Here is a 12,111-nt window from a genome sequence, read left to right as displayed (position 1 = left end):
AGGAAAAGCACTGTACTGTTCAATGAAGATAACTTTAAACTAGTCTTAACTTTAAAGAAATACACTCTATACATTGCTAATGTGGTAAATGACTATTCTAGCTGCAAATGTCTGGTTTTTGGTGCAATATCTACATAGGTGTATAGAGGCCCATTTCAAGCAACTATCACTCCAGTGTTCTAATGGTACAATGTGTTTGCTCATTGGCTCAGAAGGCTAATTGATGATTAGAAAACCCTTGTGCAATCATGTTCACACATCTGAAAACAGTTTAGCTCGGTACAGAAGCTACAAAACTGACCTTCCTTTGAGCAGATTGAGTTTCTGGAGCATCACATTTGTGGGGTCAATTAAACGCTCAAAATGGCCAGAAAAAGAGAACTTTCATCTGAAACTCGACAGTCTATTCTTGTTCTTAGAAATGAAGGCTATTCCATGCGAGAAATTGCTAAGAAATTGAAGATTTCCTACACCGGTGTGTACTACTCCCTTCAGAGGACAGCACAAACAGGCTCTAACCAGAGTAGAAAAAGAAGTGGGAGGCCGCGTTGCACAACTGAGCAAGAAGATAAGTACATTAGAGTCTCTAGTTTGAGAAACAGACGCCTCACAGGTCCCCAACTGGCATCTTCATTAAATAGTACCCGCAAATCACCAGTGTCAACATCTACAGTGAAGAGGCGGCTGCGGGATTCTGGGCTTCAGGGCAGAGTGGCAAAGAAAAAGCCATATCTGAGACTGACCAATAAAAGAAAAAGATTAAGATGGGCAAAAGAACACAGACATTGGACAGAGGAAGACTGGAAAAAAGTGTTGCGGACGGATGAATCCAAGTTTGAGGTGTTTGGATCACAAAGAAGAACGTTTGTGAGACACAGAACAAATGAAAAGATGCTGGAAGAATGCCTGACGCCATCTGTTAAGCATGGTGGAGGTAATGTGATGGTCTGGGGTTGCGTTGGTGCTGGTAAGGTGGGAGATTTGTACAGGGTAAAAGGGATTCTGAATAAGGAAGGCTATCACTCCATTTTGCAACGCCATGCCATACCCAGTGGACAGCGCTTGATTGGAGCCAATTTCATCCTACAACAGGACAATGACCCTAAACACACCTCCAAATTGTGCAAGAACTATTTAGAGCAGAAGCAGGCAGCTGGTATTCTATCGGTAATGGAGTGGCCAGCGCAGTCACCAGATCTGAACCCCATTGAGCTGTTGTGGGAGCAGCTTGACCGTATGGTACGCAAGAAGTGCCCATCCAACCAATCCAACTTGTGGGAGCTGCTTCTGGAAGCGTGGGGTGCAATTTCTCCAGATTACCTCAACAAATTAACAGCTAGAATGCCAAAGGTCTGCAATGCTGTAATTGCTGCAAATGGAGGATTCTTTGACGAAAGCAAAGTTTGATGTAAAAAAAATCTTATTTCAAATACAAATCATTATTTCTAACCTTCTCAATGTCTTGACTCTATTTTCTATTCATTTCACAACATATGGTGGTGAATAAGTGTGACTTTTCATGGAAAACACAAAATTGTTTGGGTGATCCCACATTTTTGAATGGTAGTGTAAATTTGGAGGTGGAAGTGCATGTGGAGGTGGAGGTGGCGATGCATGTGGAGGTGCAGGTGGTGGTGGAGGTAAATTTGGAGGTGGAAGTGCATGTGGAGGTGCATGTGGAGGTGGAGGGCATATGCAGGTGCAGGTGGAGGTGCATGTGGAGGTGGAGGTGGAGGCACATGTGGCGGTGCAGGTGGTGGTGGAGGTAAATGTGGAGGTGGAAGTGCATGTGGAGGTGGAGGTGGCACCATTCAGTATCATGGGAGAAAGTGCTGCAAAAACACGATGTCAAAATTTGGCAGTTTCATACAAGACAAATCCCAGAACAAGCAAGATATTTGGACGTGGGGCTTGAGCTTCGTGTTTCCTCTCCAGGATTTCTTGCAGAAGAAAGCTTCGTGTTTCCTCTCCAGGATTTCTTGCAGAAGAAAGCTTCGTTTTCTCCTCGTACAAACGAAACCTTTGGATTCATAATTACCCAAGTGACCTTTCAGACGGCAGTTTACACCAACACAAATGTTACCCTTTTCAGAGTTGACCCTCTTACTCATAACTTGTTATTCTTACATATTATACACACAAGGTACACACACAAGATACACACACATACTTGCTTGCTGGTTGTCCATCGTGCCCGATGATGACCATCTTCTTCTATTTGTGGGTCCTTTGAGGACTCAGATAGCAGAAGATACCTGCGCAGAGATGGTTTTTAAAGTGGCATGGGGGGTGCGCTTCTCCCAACGCCACATGACTTGATTGTAGAGGAGATGGTTCCGATGGCAAGGGGGATCCCTAGACGACCAGTACCTCCACACAACTGCAGGGGGCTGCCGGAAATCCAGTTTTTCGGAAACCGCCTCGAAGCGTACCGCCACAGCTTGCTTTTCTGTTGGGTAAGCTCCCTTAGCCTTATGTCTTCCCAGACTCACCCACAAGGCAGCGGGGCAGTGGTTGATAGGTGCCAGGGCATGTCCACCAGGGTGGGCCTGCACACCATATCTCTGGGGCCCACTGCTGCTCCGAGATCCCCTGCCAAGTTAGCCTGGGGCTGCAAGACCCCAGTTACCACGTGTGGCCACGGGGAGGCCTGGCAGCCCCTCCTTCACCAAGACTCCTATGTACTGGCAAGGGAAGGCTTACATGCTAGGATGCTTCCCTATTCGCCACAAAGGCTAGCCAGTGGCAGCAAGCTAAGGGCAGGAAGGACACAAGCGGGTTGGAAGAACACATGCACCTTCCCTCCAACTACACACTGCTGCACTAGACGCATCACAACACCCTGTGTGTATGTACACACACACACACACACACACACTGTAAGTATACTAGCTGCCGTTTGTGCTACAGTCGGGTGTGTGCTTCAAGGTTAAGTTGAATTTCACACTTAAAAACTAGAAAGAAAGACGGAGAAACACGTCAGATATTTACAGACTGAAAAATAAAAACGGGAGCGGCAGTAAGAGAGGAAGACACGGCGCTGACCAACTGCTATGACATCATCAACACTGGACGGACTAATGTGAGATGTCACTTCACACCTCGGCATGAAGACCTCACACTTCACATGGCTGTTCAATACATGACCTTAGGGGAATGGATGACGGAGATAGAAAGTAAGTGCATATTTGCGCGTGCACGCGTGTGCGTATTGTGTTGTGTTGTTCTTCTGTGTTCACAAGGACAGCACACCCTCAAAGGCATGAGGACATTTTCCTGTCCCTAACTTTATTGGGGCTAAAGGTTAAATTAGGTGTAATTAAGGGTTAAGGTGTGATGATGCATGGTGTAGTGGTGACGGTTATGCATGGTGTAGTGGTGACGGTTAAGGTTGGAGGTAGAGGTTAGGGAATGAAGCCTATATGGCGTGTCCATACAGGCAAACTAAGCAACTGACAAGGGCGGTTTAATGTGGGCCAACTATTCATGGGCAGAATCGCGGAGTAACCAATAGCAGCAACTGTAGGCTCTCCAGGCTGTGTTCTGTAAGCACAATGAATTGCTGAGGAATGTGTCAATCATGCTGCACCTGCAACCCCCTCCCTTCCCCACCTTCTACCCCCTGCTCTCATGAGCCAGCGGTAACCTGGCCTACCGACACCAATTTTGATCATCTTTGAGGGGGAAAAAAGCCCGCCGTGCACACTTCTGAAAGCTAAGCTTAATTAGCTATCTAGTGGTTGTTAAGGTTGCTGATGATATTTGCTTGTGCACATTTCATGTGTGCGTTTGGCGCACATGAGAAAGGGGTGTATATGGGAGATTTGCACTATTATTTAGTATGAGGAGCTGAAATTGGATTATTTGGAAAATAGCTATACACGCTGTCATGGCTGTGTAAAGTATTTGGAGGCAGGTTATTGGAGTTATTATGCAGAACCGTTTGGTGTATTGTTTGTATATGGATCTGCAAAATGCCCGCATGTTGCGTCATGCATATTGTTGCACTAGACTATTATAATAATGGGTTATATTTATATAGTTTTTTATCTAGACACCTAAAGCGCTTCACAGAGAAGGGGAGAAACTCAGCTCATCCACCACCAATGTGTAGCGCCCACCTGGGTGACGCACAGCAGCCATTTTGTGCCGGGGGACTCACCAACACATCAAATTGAGGTGGAGAGGGAGGAATCGTTGAGCCAATTACACATGGGGGATGATTAGGTGGCCAGACAGAGATAGCCAGGTCGGGAATTTGCCAGGACACTGGGGGACCCCCTACTCTTTGTGATAAGTGCCATGGGCTCTTTAATGACCACAGTGAGTCAGGACCTCAGTTTTAACGTCTAATCCATAGGACTATTTGCATTATGTGTGTGGCATATTGGCATTCGTGTATTGTTGCTGGTTTTTGCTTTATGTGTATGGTATATTGGCCTTGGAGTGTTGTATGGTACATTGCAATACAGGAGCAGCATAATTGATTTATGCCTAGAGTGGTGGAAGAAGTGCATGCACTGGTCCTGTTCGCGGACATGACCCTGCTTGACTTGCTGACATTTGACACGAAAGGGAGCTCTCCGAAATTTAGCCAAATTTGTGGACTGTTCTGACTGAGAATTTGTCTTACTCTTCCGGTGACTTTAGCTGAAGCAAAGAGGAGCTTTTCAAAGCTTAAGCTCATCAAATCCTACCTGAGGTCCATCATGTCCCAGGAATGATTTAGGGGCCTTGCTGTCATCAGTATTACATGCTCAGATTTCTTATGATGATGTAACTGATAACTTTGCATTAAGGAAGATAAGAAAGGTCAGGGTTTGGATGGCAGTTTAGTGCAAGTTTGTGTGTTTCTTGTTTGAAGCGCAATAGTGTAATTATCAGGTTCTCTTCTTTATATGTGTGTTATTCTATTTGTATTTGTTTGAAATAGGATTTGTACAATTTAGTTTTTTTTGTTAGCAAGTAGGATAATAGTGTAATAATGAAATTCTCTTTTATATTTTTATCTATGACAATTTGTTGCCATTCGTCTTTGTTACTCCTTTATGATATTTCTGGGTCTTATTTTTTTATATTTATATAGTTCTAAATTTTACGATTATTTACTTGTGTTGTTCCAAATGTCTGTATAAAAAGTACAGTTAATATTTTTTTTTTTGGCGGGGGTTGTGGGGTGGTACATTGTTGTTGGGGGGGGGGCTATACAAGCTAGAACCACCACTGCAAGGGGGTAAAGGTGTGTTCTCTGGACTCCCCACTGAGAAAAGCAAAACAAGACAAAGACCTGTGGAGTCCCCCAAGGCTCCATTATGGGCAGCTTCTGTTTAACATCTATATGCTCCCCCTAGTCCAGATTATGGAAAACAACAGAATATGTTACCATAATTATGCAGACAGCACACAGATTTACATAACCATATCACCAGGGGACTATAATCCCATACAAGCACTGAGTAAGTGCTTTGAATAAATCAGTGATTGGATGTCTCAGAATTTTCTTCAATTAAACAAAGATAAGACTGAAGAAATTGTCTTTGGAGCCAAGGAAGAATGACTGCAAGTCAGCACTCAGCTACAATTGGTAATGTTAAAAACCACGAACCAAGCCAGAAATTTTGTTATATTCATTGACTTGGACCTGAATTTAAATAGCCACATTAAGACAATTACAAGGTTCACTTACTGTCACCTGAAGAACATATCAAGAATTAACGGATTTATGTCTCACCGGGATTTTGAAAAACTTGTCCATGTGTAACAACCACGGATGACAATACTCGCCCACCCTTGGCTGCTGCCCTGAATTCGCTACACATGATTTATCTTCAGTAGACTCGACTACTGTAATGTTTCCAGATCTTTCTAAAAAAAAATCGAACAAACAGCTGCAGCTGTTTCAGAACGCTACTGCTCGAGTCCTTACTAAGACCATAAGAGTGGCTCACATCACTCCAGTCCTGAGGTCACTACATCGGCTCCCTGTCCGTCAAAGAGTTGATTTTAAAACTCTGCTCCTTGTTTATAAAGCACTGGAGGGTTTAGGGCCAAAATACATTTCTGATCTACTGCTACACTATGAACCATCCAGACCACTCAGATCATCTGGGACAAGTCTGCTTTCTGTCCCCAGAGTGAAAGCTAAACATGTAGCTTTCACTTTTGATGCACCACATTTCTGGACAAACTCCCTGAAAAATGCAGGTCTGCTACAACTATCAGTTCTTTTAAATCTAGGCTAAATACTTTCCTCTGTGCCGCTGCCTTTTATTGAATAAAACTGGAAGCTTTTAATTTTCATCTTACACTGCACTGTAACTTTTACTCTTTTTATTTGTTTTTAAGTGTCTTTTTATAGCCTTATGTTGCTTCTCTTAATGCTTTTTATGTTTTATGTAAAGCACGTTGCTGAAATGTGCTATGTAAATCAGTTTGCCTTGCCTTGCCCAGCCAGTCCTGTGACGTTCGTTTGCTTTGTTGGGGGTGAGAAGCAGCTCAAAACTGGGGAAGACAAGCACTGTTTTATTAAACCAGACATGAGAAAGTTATGACATTACTTAGTGACATAAATACTTGTGATCCCTGAAAATTATAAAACATAAAATATAAAAATATAATAATTATAAAAATCATCAATAATACTTAATACTGAAGGTTTAAGGTTAAAATGTGTTCAGTAACTTAGGTTACACAAGCGCAAAAGTGGTTGCTTTTCTCACAGTGCTAGCTTAGTACAGTAATTTACTTGATACAGCTCTACAATTACAGTTAATATATGAGTTGCACAGCCCTGTGATGGCCTGGTGGCCTGTCCAGGGTGTCTCCCCACCTGCCGCCCAATGGCTGCTGGGATAGGCTGAGTATCCCCGCGACCCTGAGAGCAGAATAAGCGGTTTGGATAATGGATGGATGGATGTGAGTTGCACAGTCGTGACATGTCTCACACCAGCTAGCAGTAGGGGCGAGTAAGTGGCCGAGTTAATGGAGACGAGAAGCCGTCACTCCCAACTCAGTAAAACGAGTCGTTAGTTTCGAACGATTCATTCGGGACTCGCTCATCACTAGGTCGGCACACTCTGCACGGCCCGCGCGACGGTTCTGCTGGGAACCAAGCATCCATGACTGCCTCTGTGCACAGCACTTTGTTACCCGTGAGTTTGAATTGGATTGTGTTGGCTACATTCGTCATAATTACTGCGCTGGTTTGCAAACTATTAATCAAGCAGACTTCACATTCTCTACAGTCTCATCCACACTTACTGCTTTATCTGCAGCCTGATGGTGTGAAAACAGTGAGGAGGAAGGTGCCATTACAATCTTTACAGATGCAACTCCTTCCGTGTGAATGGATTGTTTGTCAGTTAGCCTGTCTTATTTACTCGTGTGAGCCAGCTACACGGAAGTGTGGCGGTGGGTGTGTTGTCGTTCAGCCATCCGAATCACGCCTGTAGTCATACATGAATGTTTCTGTGTGTGTTCGATATGATTCAACTAGTTGAGTAAATTTAAACATCTCACACACACACATGATCAAAACATAAGCACATACATGAACACACACACACACATTCTATAGTTCTCTATCCTTGCGGGGCCCCTCACTGACTCCCATTCATTGACATCACTTCCCTAACCCTTAACCCTAACCTTAACTATTATCCCTTAACACTAACCTTAACCCTAACTATTATCCCTTAGCCCTAACCTTAACCATTATCCCTTAACCTTAACCTTAACCATTATCCCTTAACCCTAACCTTAACCATTATCCCTTAACCCTAACCTTAACCATTATCCCTTAACCACGCAAACTACATGCTTAACCCCAACCTTAAACCCAAGTCTTAACCCTAATATAGACTCTTTTCCTTGTGGGGTCCAATAAAATGGCCCCCACAAGGTAGGTGGTTTCTGGTTTTTCTATCCTAAAGGGGCCATTTGGGCCCCACTGGTTAAGAAAAATTACACACACACTTTTAAACTCATGATTTTATAAATGATGAGCACAGATGATTTTCAATCCAAGTTACGAATGCTTCAACACAACTTGACAGAGAAGTTGAGCTCTACAAAATGTGTGTGTGTGTGTGTGTGTGTGTGTGTGTGTGTGTACATACACACAGGGTGTTGTGATGCGTCTAGTGCAGCAGTGTGTAGTTGGAGGGAAGGTGCATGTGTTCTTCCAACTCGCTTGTGTCCTTCCTGCCCTTAGCTTGCTGCCGCTGGCTAGCCTTTGTGGCGAATAGGGAAGCATCCTAGCGTGTAAGCCTTCCCTTGCCAGTACATAGCCTCTCCTTCACCAAGACTCCTGCCAGGCCTCCCCATGGCCACACATGGTAACTGGGGTCTTGCGGCCCCAGGCTAACTTGGCAGGGGATCTCGGAGCAGCAGTGGGCCCCAGAGATATGGTGTGCAGGCCCACCCTGGTGGACACGCCCTGGCACCTATCAACAACTGCCCCGCTGCCTTGTGGGTGAGTCTGGAAGACATAAGGCTAAGGGAGCTTACCCAACAGAAAAGCAAGCTGTGGCGGCACGCTTCGAGGCGGTTTCCGAAAAACAGGATTTCCGGCAGCCCCCTGCAGTTGTGTGGAGGTGCCGGTCGTCTAGGGATCCCCCTTGCCATCGGAACCATCTCCTCTACAATCAAGTCATGTGGCGTTGGGAGAAGCGCACCCCCCATGCCACTTTAAAAACCATCTCTGCGCAGGTATCTTCTGCTATCTGAGTCCTCAAAGGACCCACAAATAGAAGAAGATGGTCATCATCGGGCACGATGGACAACCAGCAAGCAAGCAAGTGTGTGTGTGTGTACACGCTATTGTTTGTGTGTGTGTGTGTGTGTACACGCTATTGTTTGTGTTTGTGTTTGTGTGTTTGTGGGTGTGTGTGTGTGTGTGTGTGGGTGTGGGTGTGGGTGTGGGTGTGCGTCTCCGTGTGCATGTGTAACTCCATGCGTGGGTGTGCTCAGACACGATGATAAGAATACCTGTGGCTGTCAGAGCTAATTAAGTGTGTCCTCATGTGGCTCCCTTAGCAATCAATGGCAATAAGAGAGAGAATAACTGATAAACGGAGAGAGAGAGAGAGAGAGAGAGAGAGAGAGAGAGAGAGAGAGAGAGAGAGAGAGAGAGAGAGAGAGAGAGAGAGAGAGAGAGAAAGAGGGAGAGAGACTGATAAAGAGGACCCCAAAGGTGAGAGAGCACCGCACAAAGGAGAATTTACACAAGTGACGGATAAGCCAAGACGAAACCAAGAGGAAAATACAGGACGGAAATCAGAACGACAGAAACCTGGAGTAGATGGAGGAGAGTCGAGGCAGCGCAGATGAAAATAGAGGGAATTGTGGGTAGCGGAGAGAAAAGTCAATCAGCTGCGTGATAATCCTATTCTCATTAGTACATGAATCAGATTACCCTCACCAGATTTCAGTAATTAAGCATTGAATATTAATCAGATTATTCTAACCAGATTACAGTAGTAAACAGATAAGAGGGATTACAAAGGCCTGCTTCATGCTGATGAAGACAACATCCTCCTGCTTTATATATATATATATATATTTATTCCCTCCGCGAATGATGGCACTTGGGTGGTCCGCTCCTGTTTGCCAGATCTGGGCCAGAACCAAGCCATAGCAATGCTGCATGTGCCACATATTTGCCAAAGGTGGCCCATATTTGTTTTGTGATATTTGGGCCATATTCACCATTTACCACACGGGCCACTTCAGGGTTACATCCAGATCACATGTTGCCCAGAGCACCGCATCTTTGCCAAAAAAGGCCCACATGTGATTTGGCATATTTCGGCCATATTTGCTGTTATACATACGGGCCACTTCAGACTCACATTCATTTTGTCAGGGCCAGAAAAGGGCCATCAGTGCCGCATCATTGCCTGAAGTGGCCCACACCCGGATGCTGTCTGGGAACCCCCCCCCCAAACAAACACATACACACAGACACAAAAATGAACAAACAAAATACAGCTAGCGGGTTTGAGGCATCTCTTATAATTTTCTTGTAATCTCTGTTGTGTTTGTTGTTTGTTGTGTTTTTTTTAGGAGGGATGCAAAATCACCGTTCAACCATTGTGACATTAATGCTGCCTAGCTCCAGGCATGTTAGCGACAAATTAGTGTTGTTCAACCTTTAAGAAAACAGCCCCCAATTGGTCCTAAAGGCCAGAGGCATTTTGTCTGAGTGGAAATCAATGGGCTGCGATTAGATGGGCACGGCTCTGAGTGAACCATACTGTAGCATTATGTTGTGTTGTGTTACTGATGCTGCCACATCGCGGGCGCGATGAGCTACAGCCAATGAGAGCGCAAGATACGGGGTGAGAGGAAATCTCAGGGAGGGGTCACCTGTAACAACAGAAACTATTAGCCATGGGCACCTGGGTAGCATAGCGGTCTATTCCGTTGCCTACCAATGCGGGGATCGCCAGTTTGAATTCCTGTCTTACCTCCGGCTTGGTCAGGCGTCCCTACAGACATAATTGGCTGTGTCTGTGGGTGGGAACCTAATCTGGGGCACTTTTGGTACTTATGGCTCAGTTACGGCACTGGCAACTGTTGTGTGGGCCAGACGTGGCCCAAATGTAATGAACCGGGCTTGATTTCAGTTAAGGCACATGCTGTGTGGGCCAGAAGAGGCCAAAATGTCTTGACCTGTGGCTGAGTTGAGGCAGCCACACTCACCCTGAGTCAACGCTGTCATCCAAGGCCAACTGTGGGCCGTAAGATAACTGCAGATGTGGGCCATATTTGGGCCAAAGATTCTTTGCTATCTGGGAAGCCGGATGTGGGTATATGTCCTGGTCGCTACAGTAACACCTCCTCTGGTCAATACGGGGGGGGGGGGGGACTAGAGGGAATAGCGTCATCCTGCCATGCACTATGTCCCCCTGGCAAAACTCCTCACTGTCAGGTGAGGAGTGGGGTAATTGGGGGAGAAAAACGGAAGTATTACATTTCTCGCGTGTGTTTTCATGACAAAACGTAGTTTGGAGACCTGACAGAGTCATCGGGGACTCCTACAGGTGAAATACCTTGTAGTGTGTAACACCCCCCTGTTGCCGGTCAGTCATGTAGTGTGACCTGGGCATAAGATGACGTGTGTGTGTGTGTGTGTGTGTGTGTGTGTGTGTGTGTGTGTGTGTGTGTGTGTGTGTGTGTGTTTCACACTTCCCTGCTCTCTGTGCCCTGAATCCTTGATGTCTTGCTAAAGGCTTGTACCGATCAATACTGCCCTTAAGAAATGGTTGTGGTTATCCCTGACAACAGCACACCATCATGAATATTCATCAAAGTGTCATGCAACCGTTGCTTTCTTGTGTAGATGAGGGCAGGCTGCTCCTTATCCTGAGGACCTCCATGTTGCCTAGACCCCACAAGTACACATGTTTCTGTCCCTATCTCCTCTGCTTTTTTCTCCTGTCTCTTCTAATGTCTTCTTTTCTACTTTTCTGTCGGTCAGATACCGTTTCCCCCGCTGCCCATCCTATTCGCTCTGTCTGTTTTTAATATGGCTTGGGTATTGGTCTTGGCAACGCTTAATGACATTGGACCATACAAATAAAATTGACTCGACTTAATCAATAGTAAAATTGTACTGAGTTCATCCCAATCAAAGATCTGCAACTGAAGCTTTTTTCCCCCGTCCAAGACCTCATATCCATATTCTATAGTATGCACAGACACGCACAGACGCAGGTACATACTATTGCGCACACACACACAGACGTCTAGCTGTGCCTTCAATGTGGTCACAGACATTTAGTTTGGTGACAAGCAAATTCTCAATTAGTCTGCTCTTATCCAGCCACTTACCTCTCTTCTTCTTCTTCTTTTTCTTCTTCGTCTTCTTCTTCTGTTCTCTCTCTCTCGCTCTCTCTTTCTCTCTCAGTTGGATGTGTTCCCTTAAGGATGCATGCTGACATACCCCGTCGCACTGTGACCCTGTTTATACTCGGTTTTAAAATGCGTTTTGGGCGATCGGATCACGAGTGGACAGCGAGACACATCACCGTTTACACCTGTACCTATCATGCGTCTCCGAATACGACCTGCTGACCACTTGTGATCAGATTTTGTTATTCCGAAGAA

Source organism: Lampris incognitus, chromosome 1 (assembly GCF_029633865.1).
Source record: "Lampris incognitus isolate fLamInc1 chromosome 1, fLamInc1.hap2, whole genome shotgun sequence".
NCBI classification, from domain to species: domain Eukaryota; kingdom Metazoa; phylum Chordata; class Actinopteri; order Lampriformes; family Lampridae; genus Lampris; species Lampris incognitus.
The sequence above is the reverse complement of the archived record's forward strand: the minus strand, read 5'-3'. Positions refer to the sequence as shown.